The sequence below is a fragment of the Pantherophis guttatus genome, chromosome 6, assembly GCF_059756535.1.
Source record: "Pantherophis guttatus breed Tessera chromosome 6, ASM5975653v1, whole genome shotgun sequence".
NCBI classification, from domain to species: domain Eukaryota; kingdom Metazoa; phylum Chordata; class Lepidosauria; order Squamata; family Colubridae; genus Pantherophis; species Pantherophis guttatus.
This window is the reverse complement of record NC_142068.1, coordinates 56,162,889-56,181,066: the sequence shown is the minus strand read 5'-3', so window position 1 is coordinate 56,181,066 and position 18,178 is coordinate 56,162,889. Positions and strand designations below refer to the sequence as shown.

The following is an 18,178-nucleotide window of genomic DNA, read 5'->3' as shown; positions in this document are numbered from 1 at the left end:
CTAGATCTCTCCCTACAAAGTAGGGGAGTTTGGCTTATCCTGAACCAAGTGCTTGGACAATAACCAGGTCTTAATTGCCTTCTAAAGCCCTGCAGGGCCAACTGTTTATTAGGTGGAAAATTGCTTGAAAAGTCAGAGGCTGCCACTGAGAAGGCAAGGCTCTTGGTTCTTATTAAGCAAAGTGATATATCCAAGGATAAGGAATATTAATTTAACAATAACTGATTGTTTTTGAGAACTTGGGTTAAAATATTTTATGAAGAAATAGTAATTTCATGGTTTATGGCAAGTCCTTAGTTTTCTGTCCTAATATAGATTCCCCCCCCCCTTTGTTTGTAGCCTCAGGATGGTGATTTCCTTCATTCCCTTCCCATGAAACATAATATTTCACAAAGATGAGTTTTCCATAAAGTAATGTGGAATTAACTACAATTAGTTATATTGACAGTTAAATACATAGCAAAAGCTATAAATTACTGACCAAGCAGGTTTACTGCGTAGCATCATAAATCTCTGAAGAATTGCTGAAAAGGGAGCAGGTTGTTGTAAAGAAAATAGAAAAAGCATCTATTTTCCAACTTGAGTTATCTTACAAGTATACATAATGTTCCTACAGTTAGATATTCAAAGACAAATGAATCTACTAAATGACCCATTTGAATATAATACCTTATCAAAATAGTTTTTAAAATAGCAACATATTTTAAACACATACAACCAATTTCATCATGTAGCTAGATTCTTTCCATAAATTAGAGTTTAGGATTTCAACTAAAATGGTTTAATGGCAATATCAAAAAAAGAAATGCCTACATTCTTCAAGAGCCAACAAAATAGAGTTGCCATTGCATCTTTTTCTTGCCATCAGTTTGGAATAGGAACTGGCCACTTAGATTCATTGCTTATGTTTATTTTATGACAAGCTTTCCTATGCTACTGCTACAATTAGTCCTCAATTTACAACCATTTCTTTAGCAACCATTCAAAGTTAGAATACCACTGAAAAAAAGAGCTTATAATCAATCTTCACACTTATGACTGTTGCAGCATCCCCATGGTCATGTGATCAGAATTTGGGCACTTCAGTGAAGTTCTACGATGAATGCCAATGGAAATATGAATATACTTACGGTATCCTAAAGCAGTGCTTAATATCCCTTCCCTTTGAGTAATGACAACTCAGAAACATCAGTATTGCTGAAGAATAAGATGACTGTACATAAATGCTGTTGCTACTTTAAAACTAACTTTTTTTTTGTCCTAATTTGTTTTATTCAGCTGATCATCAGAATTAAGTGCAGAAAGCATTCCTGTAATTCTGAATTGTTTACAGAATGATGATGAATAATGTTGGAAGTTAAATCAAAATGAGGACAATGCTTTTTGTTCTTCAAACTTTGTATATACAAGTAACAGCTTTGCGTTGATTTGGCATTGCTAGTAGGACAATGAAATGGATGGCAGAATAAACAAACCAACAAACAAACCAACAAAGCATGCATGCAGTGGGGCAATTTCAGTTTCCTTGAAACATTAACAGGAATATTTTCATTAGTTCATAGCTGACAATACAATATAGCCTAAGGAAAATGTATGTCTAGAAGAAATAATGATTATTTTTCCTTGCTTTCCCAAATGACTTGTCTTATTTTCTTCTTTGAAAAGAAAGATATGACAGAGAAATTGTAGATAAATCTTATTCAATTTAATGATGGAATTTATTTAGTCAGTTTATACCTCATCCTGCTACTCTAGGAAATATTCAAGATATATTTTTTTATAAAAACTAAAGGTATAAGCTAAAGAGTTGAAAACAAAATTAGTATTAATATTAATTAACAAAAGTCTTGCAAGAAAAATGAATCCATTAATGATGAGGACATTGGGGCTAAATGCAACTCCTGAGAGAGTTGCCATCATCACCTAGGGACAATTAGGGAGATGGTCATCTTCCACATATTAAAAAAACAGTCCTCATCAGTAAACCTGAAAAAGTATCTCTTTCACAACAATTAGTTTGAGTTTTCAGTTGAGGTGAAATACTTGAGCTGATAGAATCAAAAATGGAAACAGCAATAAAAGAAGATGTTAATGATACAATAGATTCAAAGTAGATTGTTTTCCTACCCGACTACTAACACTTGGTGATATTACAACATCCAGGAAAAAGCTGAAGTTCACCTAGTGGGTCCAAAATACCTTGAATAAGGAATCAAAAGTTGACATGTCAAGGTCAGGTTACCTAGAGCCATGCTGGAAATGGGTGTGTTAATATTGGGAAAGGCTTAATAATATTTCATAAATATTAATATGTAGCAGTGAAGAAGAGCATGAACAGAATGTTGAGACTTAGAAAGCCAATTTTAATTTGACATCAAACATGGCAGAAATGATGTAAGATATATACCAAATCTTTTTGTTTTAAACAATTTAGAAGGGCAAATTAAAAAAAGAAGTCTGTGGTTCTTTGGGATTTAGTGTAGAAATCTTTGGGGAGTAAGGTTATTTGCGTACTTAGTATCTTTTAATAATGTTTTTATTTCAATTATATCATCCTTTTGATACAGACAGTCAGTTGATTTCATGTTTACAAAGTAGGTGATATTTGTATTTTTATAGCAAACCAATTGGAACAATTTTAATTATCCTGATGTACACCTATTTGACCAGCTTGCTTTAATTCTGTCTTCTTATTTAGATACATAATAGGCAACCTGGAACACTCCTGATATTTTGAACCAATTCTCATAGCCTTAGACATTGCCATGATGACTAAAGGTTATGGGATATGTAATCCAATAATTGCCATACCGATTGAACTAATAGGTACTCACTGATTAAGACCATTATAACATAATTAATGGACTAGTCAGTCCATTTAGTTTTCATGAAATAAGAGCATTTCAAGAACATTTCTGACAAATTTTATGGAGGGTATCCTTTTAGTAACATTTAAGAGACCCATTAAAGCAATGGAAAAATATAAACCTGCCTGTCCAAGTTTTTATCTTGCACTAAGAACTTTATCTTTTTATAGCAAATAGCACTTAAGGCTTTTAAAGAATATATAGGCATTTTGGTTAAATACATGTTTTATTTCACAGTGGGCATGATGTAGCCACAAACCAAGTTTGATTTACTATATCTACCTATCTAAATGACCTTTATTTTTATCACCCACCCACCCCAGAAATTAACAGTTGTAGGATAATAATCTTTGCAACTAAAAGTGATAAAAAAACAATTATATTTATAGAAAGAAATGAGGAATGTGACATATAACAATGTTTTATATTTTTCACACATGATATTCATATTCTGGGCAGAAGTAGTTTGTCAATGATCATAACTACACAAGTAAATTTTGAAGAACATTTCAATTTTGTTTCAATTGATTTATGGTATGTGTCACAAATAATACAGATGATATATCTGAAATGATCGTTCATGGATAATTTTAGATTCCTTGTATAAGAGAATTATCCATTGTAAGCTTTAAATAATAGTCTAAATCAGTGGTGTCAAACTTTCGTCATCTTATGGTTGTCACATGATGTATTGTGACTTTTTTCTCCCTTCACTAAATCGGGTGGGCATGGCCAGTGCGTGACGCATCCAGCCCGCGGGCCGCATTTTTTTCTTTTGTGGTGCCACATTGTGGAATCTTAGCTCCCAAAAGTTGAGGTTGGCCTCACCATTCTTCAACTTTCAAAGGTTCCTCAAGACCTGGTAATGCCATCAGGCCTGAGGACTTAAGGGGACAGGGGAACTTGTGTGGAGGCTTTGTTATTATTATCTCTCTGTTTATTCTCATTTCTTATTTTAGTTCTGCTTTTATAGTTTTTAATGCCCTTTTAATAATTATTTTCTAATGGTTTTAGGTAATTCTTTATTTTACTGTTTTATTGGATTTCTGTACATTGCTCAGAGTAATTTTTCACATAAATTTAATTAATATCAATAAAATTACACACACACACACACACACACACACACACACATAATTTGATACATACACTATATGTATATATTTGATATGTGTGACGGACAATGGCAGTTTTTAGAGTCCATTGGATGCCTATCTGAATACTTAATATCTAATATTTTAATACCATTAGTTATAAAAATTGGCATGATTTGACTTGATGTTAGTTTCCTTAACAAGTAATGGGAACTTTTCGTTGATAAATCATAAATTACTGGTGTGAATCATAGGCTTCTAGCATTCCAAACATTTTTTTTTTTTTACTGGTGTGGTTAAACTGGCAAAACAGCATTCAAAGTTTCAGGTTTTCTCTTCTCAATGAAGCTTTCTAACACTTTTCAGTGATGATAGGAAGTAATTTCTGAAGCCTTAATTCAGCTGTAACCAGGATCTCAACAATAAAAGGGGCATTTGTACCCAACACTTTAAACTTGAGTAGTCAAATATATTTCTGCACATCACTAACATTTATTGCAATCCATATCAAAATAAAAATTTCTCCTCATTTGCTTTCTGCTGGTTCTGTCAAACAGTTCATTAAAATTGTAGCCAGAAGTGATAATAATTTCCTGTACATAAGACTAAAACCCATTTATTTTCTTTAATATCTTAAAATAATTATTTTGTCTGCCAGTGACTTGTCTATATCTTTATCATGGGAAGACATCTGTTAAGTTGCTGAACAGACAACATTTTATGATATGGTCCTCCTAAACTGTGCTCTGAATTTGGATGCCAAAATCACGTGGATAGAGTTGTACATATCTTTTCACAATTATTGATTTTGAGCAGGGAAACAATCAAATGGGAAAGATGGCCTGCATGATTAATCCTGATTAGTTGTGTAACACTGTGATGTAGCCATTCCTACCACTAGAAATCCATGTAAGTGGATCTTAGATCTTTGTCTTTTATTACAATCTAAAATTTGGGTTTAAAATGCTGCATCTGATCAGTAGGGAAGTTGTATGCAGAATTTATACAGCAGTAACATTATCATGTTTCAGTCAATGACAACAGTTGGAATGTCAACTGCAATTGAATGTTGAATCTAACATAAATGATGAAATCTGTGTCAGGTATTAAAACTGCTTTTAAACCTCATGCTAATAAGATTTTTAAAACACTGAGGAAAGTAGTGATTTTACTTTCCTTAGGACATCAGGAAATTATACACACACATGCACAAGGGCGACGCTTCCTTAGTTCTGCACAAAACTTAAAATGGCAGTCCTTGCCTATACATTCATATTCTGCCACATATAGTACAAAAGATACAAAAAAGTGAAAAAATGGCATTAAAATAACTAATTCAAAGAATATTTACACCTTCATTTCCTGATTAATGGATCAGAGTTTGCCACAGATCATGAAGTTCTTGCTATAAGAAAAGATGGGTGCACTTGCAAGTAGTCATTGGTGTCCTGTCCAGTACCAAAGGCTCCATTAGAGCTTTCATGAATATAACTACATAAAACCTAATAAGCAAAAGTCATACTCATCTATGAGAGACTTCTTCATTTGGAGATAAATCATAAAACTATCCATAAGATTGTCAGCACTGTTTGAGGGATGAACTCACTTCCCTTGCAATTTGTCATTTAGGAACGTAATTCAGAATAAATGCAACTAATATATGATTACATGAAATCTAAATCTGAGTACCTTCATAATGTCATACCTATTTATGGACAAGTTGGTTTTTTTTCTCATTCCTAAACATTGAATAAAAAGAATGTTTCTGTCCTTTCATCTCAGTGGTAGCATATTACCTTCTTCATTTGAATTAGCTAAATTCCAGTATAGTGGGGAAATATATATGTATCTGAGCTCTGCATATTTTCTTCAGCAGAAACACCTGTGCTAAGAACAAATCTATTGGTTGGGAAGGGAGAAAGATTAGATTCTTAGTACTGGTGTTTCACAGGTTGCAGCATCTGTAGGCAACTCAGATATAGAACACTTTTCATCATAATTAATGCCTGTTTGTTAGGCAATCTCATATAATACGAAAAGACAATTGCTTTCATACTCTTGTGGAGTTTGTAGAGCATCTAATTAAACATTATGCCAAGCTGGATACAGAATGAAATGATCCCTTAGCTTGATCTAAAAAAAAATCTGACTTCCTATCTACAGTGTTTTTGGTTATATTTGTAGAAAAAGTTGTTCAGCTGCTAGTTAGGTTGCGTATTCTTTTGCTCAATAAATTTAACAATATATGTCTTTAAAAAATCTTACTATATAGATATTTGGTCCACATGCAGTTGCAATATATTAGGTTTGGTTCATATTGGAGCCTTTCATTATTCACCTCCATGCGAAGTACATTCACTTAAAACATAACAAAATAATAAGTTATAAATGTTTAAATATTTCTGCAATTGTTCTTTGTTTCATTGAAGATGTATGTATTTCAAAAAACTGTCAATCCATCCATCCATCAATTGTTTGGAGAAAGCATTTTCAAGATACTGATCATACATTTTTAAAAATTACATCTTTTTAGATTACAAAAAGCATATTTTATTTGGTCTATTGATCTCTGATTGAATAGTTATGTTATACAAGATGCATTTTATAGGCAATTTGTAACAGTAAGATCAAAGGGAATTTTGAAAGAAGCAACAGAAAGCAGGAGAATTGTATGAGCAGTAACATACACAGTACAGCCCCAAAAATAAATTTGTCTTAAAAATAACAAGGATTAAAAAATGTTTTACATCCAGAAATCTCAAGATTTTGCTAGCAAAAAGTAGATTTAGTAAAATCCACCTACAAAGACGGTAAATATTAATTATGCACTGTTGTGAGGATTACACAGTGGAATATACTAAGGGTTATAAATATGCTTGAAGGAATCTGTGTCTGTCCATCTATGTATTTAGATACATGCACAAATATACACATATTCATACACACACACACACACACACACACACACACATCTCCAACTCTTGTTGTATCAGTATTGTATAGGTAACACCACTACAAACTGATTTCTAAATTTCATATTACCACATATTAGTATCCTAAAGAACCTATCTGATGAAGATTTAAGAAGCTTAGCAATGTTCACACGTCCATGAAAAATGATAGTTTAATATCTCTTTAAATAAACTTTATAAGCAAATCAATTAACAGTTATTATCTGCCACAAGGGAAAACAGGTAGACAATTCTGAAGTGTCTTCTAAATCTTCAATTGCTCAGTATTAAAAGTGCCTACAGTAAAATACAGGTACTTTCACAGAATGTTCCTATTTATTTTACCACATGGGCATGTTTTAGTTAAGTCCAGGGGAAATTATTTCCACCCCTTAGAGCATTATCTTTGACAAGCCAAAACGAAGTCTGCTGTGCACATTAGGTGGATAATGTTTTCATGCCTTAGGTCACAGATGTTAAACTCAATCGTGTCACATGATGTATCATGAAGTTTTTTGCCTTTGCAGAGCCGGGGTGGGCGTGGCCTGCATGTGACACATCCAGCCTGCAGGCCGCCAGTTTGACAAAGTTTTTCAAAGAACAAGGCCCCACTATGCAAAAGTGGATGGGTACTGGAACTACAGAATATATTTTATATACAAATAAAATATGAAAGTATCGGGAAATGAACTACTGGAAAATTATTTTAAATAATGAAATGTCTTATTGCTTGAGCAAATGTGTTTGTCTAAATGATAAAAGTACCAGGGCTATAACAGGGCATGAAGAGATGTTTCATTTCAACCTTGTTTCAAGAGAAGAATGTTTTCAAAGGGAGATAACTTGTTGATCCACTTCACTCTGCTCAGGCTTCTTCCAGCACTTTCAAGAAATAGAATAGAATATAGAATAGAATATTCTTTAGAATAGATCATAAAATGCAATAATAAATCATAAGATATAAACAACTAAGTGATAAGTCATAAGATACCAATAGGAGAAGGTAATAGAAAGATAAGGATAACAGCAATACAGCCCTACTACATTGGGCTACCTCCTTAGGCATAAGAGTGCTGTGGGAATTAGGTGTTTAGCAGAGTGATGGCATGAGAGAAAAAACTCTGTGTGTCTTAATTATTTTGGCATGCAAGTCCATGTAACAGCATCCTGAGGGGAAGGAATTGAAACAGTTTATGTCCAGGATGTGAAGGGTTTCTAGATATTTTCTCAGCCCTCTTTTCTGGCTCTTGCAGTATACAGGTCCCCAATGTAAGATAGGCTGTTTGCAATTGTTTTTTTTTTCTGCAGTCCTAATTGATGAAGTAAAAGTGACTTCAGAAACTATGCAAAAGAGTTTCAAGGAGACTTGCCTAAAACTCCACCTTTTCAGGATGAATCATATTATTCTGCACCATTGGACCATTAACATTCCATGTCCAAAAATTGCCAATGTACAGTTATCTATTTTGTTTTCTGGTCTCAGATTGAAAATAAACATAAATTGATTGTGTCTATTATTTATTGTCATAAAATTACTTTCAAAAAAGTATGCAATACTTGTTAGCTATTCTTGATTATTTTGCTGCAAATGTTTTGGAATGTGACCTTTGACCTGCAAAACCTGATATTACCTTCAAACTGGCAGAAGTTGTGCATTCCTGCTAACTCCTAACTCCCACCTTGATGAAAATAACAGTGGTACAGTTTCGATGACTTGATTCGGTTGATGCCTTCAATAAAATCTTTGTGATGCTACAAAAAGATGATGCTACTCCATTGAGGTTTATTATTGCCAATGGGTTAAGTTCATAGTTGAAGATCCAAAGGAAAACACAAATGCAGTATAATTTTTTTTAATGGATGAAAATGAACACATTAGGGAGAATCCTGCAAATGTTAAAAAAGAACCAACTCTCTACATCTAATTTAACTAATCTGCACCTAATTTAGCTAACCAAGCCTAAATTTACTTCCAACCAAGAATTTTCTAACAACTGAATAGAATTCAGCAATTTTAGTAGGCATTTTGGAAGAATGATCTGTTGGTGGAAAGCACACAATTTTTATTTCAGGCCAACAAGTACTTTAGGAAGGAAGTAAAATGTTAATTTAGAGGTTATCTACATTGTTCTGTTGCCCCATTAACTGCTTCTGGAGGAAGAAATATTATCTATTAATTTACCAAAGCAGCTTTGCAGCATGTTTTTCTGTTCGTCTTACAAATTATACTTTTCCTTGTTCTGTTGCTTTGATTATCCCTGTCCATTTGGGTTAGAAGCTTCAGTTGGTTGCAAACTAACCTCATTAGTTCATTGGCTGCTTTGCAAAGAAGACATGCTTGTTCAGCTGAGTCACTGTGTATTAGCTCTATTACCTTTAAGACTTCCACTTTGTACTGCTATTGCAGTAAGTATAATTCACGGAACTCAAATATTACTGATTTTAAACTCAGTAAAACTTCATTTTTTAATTTTTTTTACTTACTTTTTTTCCCCTTTTTTATAACTTATTTTTCCACCAATTTTTTCTAGTCAGCTGAAATAGTAGGGCATTTACAGTAGTAAATATTAAAAATTTACCTTCAAGACTATTCGGAGGGGAGGTTTGTGGGATGTTACTAATCTATTCAGTACTGAGATTTAATACTAGTGTTAAATGCCCATCTATATGGGCATTTAACAAATGCTGGAAAAATTATTAAGAGTACTTAAGCGTATATATAGGATCTCTTCATAATATTCTTTTTATGATATCTAATGTGGCTTTTTCTGGTCCAAGAATTAATAGGAATTTGAAACGCCACAAGAGTACAAATTCAAGCTACATCTTCAATTATAGGTTTCGTAGTATACAGATAGTGTCCCAACAATGCCAGGTGTATTCTAATAGTGATAGAAGGTATCCTTACCTGTATCCCCATACAACATATGAATTATAAAGTTGCCTTGAAGTATTGTAACTGCATGAGCTAGCAATTGTCCTCCTTTAGAATGGTGAAATTTCAGAATTAATGCTGACTGTATGTTCAGCGGTTGCTAAAACACTCTTTAAATGTGCTTTCCATAAAAGGAACTTTTAAAAGAGATGCCCAGGTGTTTAAAAGCAAGTCATTGCTGTATTTGTGTCGAATGTCAGCCATTCTCTCGACACATGATCCCGGAGACTGTGACAAGCCAGAAGAACAGAGACACGGTGAAGGGGGGTGTTGTAGCGTTTAGCAGGGCATGGTGATATCAGTTGGTGGACGGTATAGGGAATCTGGGGACAGGGTCAATAAAACGATGTCAAAGGAAACAAACGTCCTTCAATACGAGGGACAGCGAGATCCGGAAGTAATTGAAGGAGTAAATAGCGCGGTCACTTTAAATGCACAATTGAGCAAGGGCGGGGCACTTGGGGGCGTTCTATAAAGCCAGATAAGCGGAGGAATCGGGCATCTCCGACTTTGTTTTTCATCAGAAAACTTCGGCGCTTACTGTATGACCACCGGGTAAGCTACGATTAAACCGGATAGCTTCACCTTTGAGTGTGCGCGTGAGGTGTTTGTTCGGCGGAGCACAGATGGTTTCAGAGGAAGCCAACAATTTGTTGGGCATTAATTGCCTATCTTTAATATTACTTCTGCCAAAAGTAATACCACTTTTGTTTTATTATAATTTAGCCTCAGTTTTTCTCTTTCACTCTCAGAAATTGGCTAACAATTTCTAAGGTCAATCTCAGTACAGAAATAAGACCCAAGCCATCAGCATTTCAATTATTATTGAAATTTTCTACCCACTAAATAAGAGGGAGAAAAACTTTGTGACTTCATGGCCATTACAATATCATTAATATAAAAGTTACATAAGAAGGACATACTAAACTAATGTTTAACTCCTCTCTTCAATAAAATAGTGTCTGACAAAGGACCTTTGTGGGCCCATTCTTATTTATTTATTTATTTATTTTTCAAATTTATATGCCGCCCTTCTCCCATAGGACTCGGGACGGCTGACAAAATAAAAACTACACAACAATCCAAATACTAAAATTAGTCAGTTTAAAATCCCCAGACAATTAAAAACCCTGCAGCAGATCAGGGAAGTTGCTGAAAAAGCCATGTCTTCAGCTTGGAAAGTGCGGAGATTAGGGGCCGTCTGGAGTCTGGTGGGTAACCCATTCCAGAGGGTCGGTGCAGCCACAGAGAATGCCCTCATCCTGGGGGCCACCAGCTGACACTGTCTCGCTGACAGCACCCGGAGGAGGGCAGTCCTATGTGAGCGCACTGGGTGGTGGGAGACCGGTAGGAGGTGGTCCTGCAAGTACCCCAGGCCCATGCCATGAAGGGCTTTATAGGTGAGTACCAGCCCTTGAAGTGGATCCGAAGGGCCACTGGCAGCCAGTGCAGCTCGTGCAGGAGAGGTGTTACATGGGAATAGCGGGAAGCTCCTGTAACAACCCGCGTGGCCGCATTCTGGATCAGCTGGAGCCTCCGGGTGCACCCCAAGGGCAGCCCCATGTAGAAGGCATTGCAGTAATCCAACCGAGAAATGAGAGCATGAGTGACTGTACGGAGGGCATCCCTGTCTAGGAAAGGGCGTAACTGGTGCACCAGGCGAACCTGTGCAAAAGCCTCCCTTGTCACGGTCATTTAGCTGTAATGTTACTATGTAGTTAAATTATTAGTTGAGAAGTCAATGCTGGCTGAGAAATTCTGGGAGCTAAAGTCCACATATCTGAAATTTCCCAAGGTTGAGAAACACTGATGATAGATTAATCTCACTTTTCACCTTCTTTTGCTGAAGCTGGATGAACTCCTGCTTGTCCAGAAATTATATTTGATCAACATTGGTTGATGACATTCGACTTTCCCAGACATTAGGCTAATAGATAGTGTCAGCTTCTTGGATGTTGGTTTCGTTGTTATGTTTTCTTGCTTTTTTTTTTTTTTTTTTTTTGCTGTTTGCTGCCCCCAATTTTTTTTCTTTTCTTTTCCCCCTTTTTGTTTGATTTTTTTTTACATTTTTATTTTATTTATTTTATTTTATTTTATTTTATTAAATTTCTATACTGCCCTTCTCCCGAAGGACTCAGGGCGGTGAACAGCCACAAGATAAAACATATAAATACAAAAATTTAAAATAGATTAAAAACGAATTAAATAGTTTGGCTGAATTTAAAATACCCCATAATTTAAAACAAATTAAAATTTATATTTAAAAGGGGAGAACATTTAGGCCAGGCCAGCTTGATGAAATAAAAAAGTCTTAAGCACGCAACGGAAGGTGCACAGATCCGGGATCCTCCGTATCTCCGGGGGGAGCTCGTTCCAGATTGTAGGGGCCCCCACAGAGAAGGCTCTCCCCCTGGGGGCCGCCAGTTGACATTATTTGGCCGACGGCACCCGGAGGAGCCCCTCTATGGGAGTGTACTGGCCGGTGAGAGGCTATGGGTGGTAGCAGGCGGTCCCGTAGATAACCAGGTCCTAAGCCATGGAGCGCTTTAAAGGTGATAACCAGAACCTTGAAGCGCACTCGGAAGACCACCGGGACCCAGTGCAGCTCGCGCAGGAGAGGTGTTACATGGGAACTCCATGTTGCTCCCATAACCACCTGCGCGGCCGAACTCTGTGCCAGTTGGAGCCTCCGAGTACACCTCAAGGAAAGCCCCATGTCGAGAGCATTACAATAGTCCAGACGAGAGGTGACGAGGGCATGAGTGACTGTGTGTAGGGAGTCCCGATCTAGAAAGGAACGCAACTGGCGGATCAGGCGAACCTGATGAAAAATCGTCATGGCTGTCAAGTGCTCTTCTAAAGACAGCCGTGAATTCAGGAGGACGCCCAAGTTGCGAGCCCTTTCCGTGGGGGCCAATGATTCGCCCCCAATAGTCAGCGATAGTGCCAGTTGACTATATCAGGACGTCGGAAACCACAGCCACTCAGTCTTGGATGGGTTGAGCCTGAGCCTGTTCCTCTCCATCCAGATCCGTATGGCCTCCAGGCACCGGGACATCACTTCAGGGGCATCGTTGGGGTGGTCCGGGGTGGAGATGTACAGCTGGGTGTCGTCAGCATACTGATGGTACTTCACCCCGAAACCACGGATGATCTCGCCCAGTGGCTTTACATAAATGTTGAACAAAAGGGGCGAGAGGACCGATCCCTGCGGCACCCCACATATGAGGGGCTTCGGGGTCGACCTCTGCCCCCCTGTCAACACAGATTTTTAATCTTCACCTTGGGGAGAGTTGCTTTGAATGGTTGGCTTCCAATTGTGATTTATACATAAATAAGCACTTTCGAGTCAACCCCATTTTGCTTGCATTTAGATTCACTCAGATAAAATTCCTTCAACTTTTATTTTATAAATTGTATTTTTAATTTCAAAAATAAACAAATGAAGTTCACATTCCAAGGCTATGGAAAAATAGCTCGTGTACATTAATTCCATCATGTTATTTTTAATAAAAAATAAAATGCAAAATTCTAGTGCACTTTAATGTCTTTTTCTCTCGCAGGCAAATATCAACAATGTATATGGCTACAGTTTTTAAAGAAACAACTTAAATCTAAGGACCAAGTATCAATTATCATGGACAAAACAAAAGCCTTTGCTAAATTTTAAGTGCTTTTCAGAAGTGGAGTTGCCATAACAACTTGATGCAAAAAATCTTTGGTGGTAACTTTGTATTGAATCCTATTGAAAGTAAATAACTCCACTTTTATGTTAATACATATCCAGCCTAGTAGATACCATTGGTAGAGGAGAATTAAAACTTTTAAACAGGGAAATTCCTTTTCTGAAGTAAAAGAAACCTCTTAAATGTAAGTGTTTTCCTTCTCCCTCTTTCTGTTTCTCTCACTCTTTTTTTAAAAGTATAATTTGTCAGACATTAAAATAACAAAAGGTCTTTGAAAAAGGATTATGTCTTCTGATGTTTCACCACTAGAATGGATTTACATTATGCCACACTGAAGTTGTAATCTTGAATTCTGAGGTAATGTTTTAGCTCTTTCTTTCCAGATAAATAAAGATTTCAGTGATAGCACTTCATTTTTCTTTGGAAAGTTCTTTTATTTTTCAAACTCATCATTTTCTCCGGTTTAAACTGTTACATCAGAGTAACATACAAATTGGATGCAGTTCTTTATTAGGGAAGGAAGGAAAAAGTAGAAAGTCAACATTTTAATCAGTTCCAGTAGTCATCAAATGAGGAATTTCGGTATTAATTGCTAGATAGGTAGGTAGGTGGATAGATAATAGAAAAGTTCTTCTAAAGTATCAGTTTGAAGGCATTTTCTTTTTAATCATGAATATACCTGTTTTTCCCCCTATATAAAAGCTATATGTTTCCACATGTAGTAGTTTGTTAATCAGATCAATTCCATTTCCCTTTGAAACGCAGTGGCACAGTTTTTGATATCTCTCTTTTAGCAGTACAAATTTAATTAACATTAAATCTTGTTTTAGATTCTCTTCATTTCATTATTGAATAAATGAAATTGTATTTTATTTTAAATTTCTCAGAAAAGCCAGGCATAATTTCAAATAAAGAACTTTATCAATAAAGAAATAAGGAAGTGTTTTAAACTCAATCACTCAAATGAGATTTTCTCTTCAACCAATTGCAAAATTGGCAAATTAAAGTTGCCACCAGGCGTCACAATACCATCTGCCCTTAAAAATGGGGGGGGAGGGATCATATTCAAAATACTATGTGTTCCTTTCCCTTTACATTCTGAAGAGTAAAATTAAAAGATGGTTCTTTGGATGTGTCAAAAACAACAACAACAACAACAACCCACAAGCATGGAAATCATCTTTGCAATTACCTTTAGCAAGCAGGATGTAAAAGAAACATTTGGCGGCAATTGAACTTTTTCAATATAGAAAGAAGCTTTTATATTCCATCATATATGATGACATTTTCACTCACTAGTAGTGGGTTATCTGAAGAACCATCTCTCCTACTTACATCTGCCTGTCCCATCAGATTTGACAGAAAGTGTCAGGAATTGCAATTGCTGGGGTCCCAGGGGGTGGACCTTCCCTGCTATGGTGCCAACCTTGTAAAATCTCAGTCCAGTCCCTCAATCTTTCGATGGCCCCTTTGCTACGGTTAACATCCTCTCTTGTCTGTGTGCCTTTCAAAGTAGTTTTTTAAAATGTATTTTTGACAATGATTGTTTTTATATGTATTTATTGTTTTTCTTTTCTAATTAAGTGTTCTATACCTCCCAGAGTCATTCTCTTGTGGGTTAGTAGCTGTGCAAATGTGATAAATAAATCAATAGGCAAAGAATGCAAGGTTAATAATAAGTTTTAAAAAAGCAAGTAAACCTTAAGCAAGAGTAAACTTCTAAACTCTATTTTACTAAAATTCAGTTGGCCATTAAAAAATAACTTACATGGTTTTGTAATTGGGTATTCTGCCAGAGAGATACAGCAAAGAAGATGTGTATTTAATTTATACATATAATAACAGCAGCAAGAATTGTATTTGCACAAAATTGGAAGACAGAAAAAATTCCGTCAGAAGATGAAGTAATAAAAAAGATTTTAGACTCTGCAGAAATGAATAGATTAACTGTAAGAATAAAAGATAAAGAGGAATCGGTGTAGTTCAAGACATGGGGAAGATTGTATGTATGGTTAGAAAAGAAATATGAATAAAAGATGATAGATAAATGATTTAAATAATAGAAAGTTAAATGAGAGAGAGGACAAAAAAAAAATAGAAACCCAGATGACACCAGAGTAAATAGAAAAGGGGGATGGGAGGGGGAAAAAAAGATTATAAATATAAATGTACAATTATGATGATAAAAGTGATGGGTAAAATTGAAAAGAAATCGAAAAGAAAGTATAATTAGAATATTGAAGTTGCTCTGATACCAAATAGGGAATATATTCCACAAGAAAGGAGAGAGGAAGAGCGGGTAAAAAGAGGAGAGGAGAGAGAGGAATGGAAGAAAGGTTAAAGGAGAGGAAGAAAGGACAGGGGACAGGAGTAGGAGAGAAGGTGAAAAGGGGGGGAGAGTGGAGGAGTGGAGAAAGGAAGGGGAAGTAGGAAAGAGGAGGAGGAGGAGGGAGAAAGTAGGAGAGGAGGGAGGGAAGGGAAAGAAAGAAGGAGGAGGAGAAGGTTTGTTGTGAAATGAGGGAAAAGTGGGTAGAAGAGCAACCTCAAATGTAATTAAAATGCCTTATTTTTATGCTTTCTTTAAGAAAAATATGTATTTGTATAACCAATGATGTATAAGAGAATGTACATTTACATTATGTGGATAAGAAATAAAAATAAAACATTTTCTAAAATTAAAAAAAAATACTTACATGGCAGTAAGACAACACTCTGTAGCCAATATTTAAGGTGAGTGCTTTCAGAGCAGCTAATCCCAGCAAACACTGACCTCTAAATTCCATTGGGTATTTCTTTAATCTAGTTAAAAAGCCTGCCTTCAATGAAATCTGGGATCCTTTATCATGGACAAAGTTGTTCACAATGCTTCCCTGATTACAGGATATAATTACAGAGTGTAGCTACGAGTTTCCAGTAACACCATTTCAGTTTCAAACACAAGGGGGAGCTCTCATCATGCCGATATCATGTCTTCCTCAACCTGTATGATCCAAGATGGGCATTCCACAATCTGTTTCTTGTTGCGATATCTTGACTGCTCTAACAATACTGGGATCATCAAGATATGAAATGGAAAAAGGTGCAACAGACAGAAAACTATGCATTTTGCATGGAAAGTTCCCGGTAAGATAAGTATTACAAGTAGTTGAAGAGGCTAGAAATAATCAGGATATCCAAGGTGATCAGTTCAGGCCTCAAAGACTATTTAAACTAAAAACATGTGGATTATCTGGTTCTGGAAATACCATGAATCTGTATTCTTATATTTTTAAGAATATAATGTCTAAGATAGTTCTGTAGGCCTAAGGAAAGCCTCCTTGGGCTCCTTCTATTAGCTAACTCAGGTTTGATAAGATGAAAACTTTTCTCCTGCTACTAACAAGGTGGCACCATTGAGAGAAGCCTCTCAGACCAGCTGTTTCCTCTGTTTATAAATTGATCTGGGAGCACAAAGAATAATACCTGAAAGATGCTTTCAGATTATTTAGATTTTACCCAGCAGTTCTTTCTTGGCTGTAGTATAACCTCACAATCACAAACTGGATCAAACCTTGTTATTTGTGGTGTATTTCAAGTGCTACTTTAAAATCACATTTAAACTAGCCCTCCATTTCCAAGGACATAGTAGAGAATGTTGCTCAGAGAATATGTGATCATATATTAAATAATCACTGATCCAGAGAAAGGGAATGGCTTCTGTCTTTAATCTTGGAGAGTAATTGCCAGAATATTTTGAACAAAATAAACTAATGGTTTGAGTTTGTATAAGCTACCTTCCTAAAATCAAGGCCAGCGTTCCTAAATTTTGGCAATCTTAAAATGTATGGACTTCAATTCCCAGAATCTCCCTAGCCAGCACTGATCAAAGCATTCATTCAGCTGCAACAGTCCTAGATTTTAAAATAATACAATGAGAAAGAACTACACAATAAAATTACTGGACAGTGGCCACATAAAGTTTTTATATTTATATTCATCCCCTCCCACCAACCAATCCCAACAGATTATAAAGATACTACAATCATTTCCTGAGGTGATTTAGGCTCATTTTGCTTGATTTAAATGTTTATCATAAATTATCAATCTCAAGGGAAGGCTGATGAAAACTGCTCCTTCGGTAGTGGCATTCTACATAGGTGCTATAGTAATCATAGTTATTTGTGCTGGATTAAGTTTAGCATGGGACACTGTGGCTCAGTGGCTAAAATGCTGAGCTTGTTGATTGAAAGGTCAGCAGTTCAGCATTTCGAATCCCTAGTGCCACATAATGGGGTGACCTCCCGTTACTTGTCCCAGCTTCTGCCAACCTAGCAGTTTGAAAGCACATAAAAAATGCAAGAAGAAAAATAGGGACCACCTTTGGTGGTGTTTAGTCATGCCGGCTACATGACCATGGAGATGTCTTTGGACAGCGCTGGCTCTTTGGCTTTGAGCACTGCCCCCTAGAGTCGGGAACGACTAGCACATATGTGCGAGGGGAACCTTTACCAATTAGCATTATTTTATCAGTGTGTTTTAAGTTTTTTTTTTCTCTTTAGCATGTGAAATCTTTAGCTCCATTCTATTCAAACTTGGCTTAGAACATACTTTCCCAAACTGATGCTCTTCGGTATAAGTGGATAATAGATCCCTGAATTGCTGGTAA

The 18,178-nt window shown here is 36.0% G+C and overlaps 1 protein-coding gene across 7 annotated transcripts in view; it reads left to right on the top strand.

Annotated features, from left to right (window-relative positions):
- The window catches only part of FAM204A (family with sequence similarity 204 member A), a 35,198-nt gene extending 26,769 nt beyond the window's left edge, over nt 1-8,429 (top strand). For 4 of the 7 annotated variants that reach the window (XM_087872938.1, XM_087872941.1, XM_087872942.1 and 1 more), the window contains one exon: nt 7,440-8,429. The gene's annotated coding sequence lies outside the window, so the exon portion shown is untranslated. Of the gene's footprint in view, nt 1-1,047; nt 4,416-7,439 lie in introns of those variants that run through there. The other 3 variants (XM_087872939.1, XM_087872943.1, XM_087872940.1) reach the window with 2 other exon arrangements.
- Nucleotides 8,430-18,178: the final 9,749 nt, after the last annotated feature.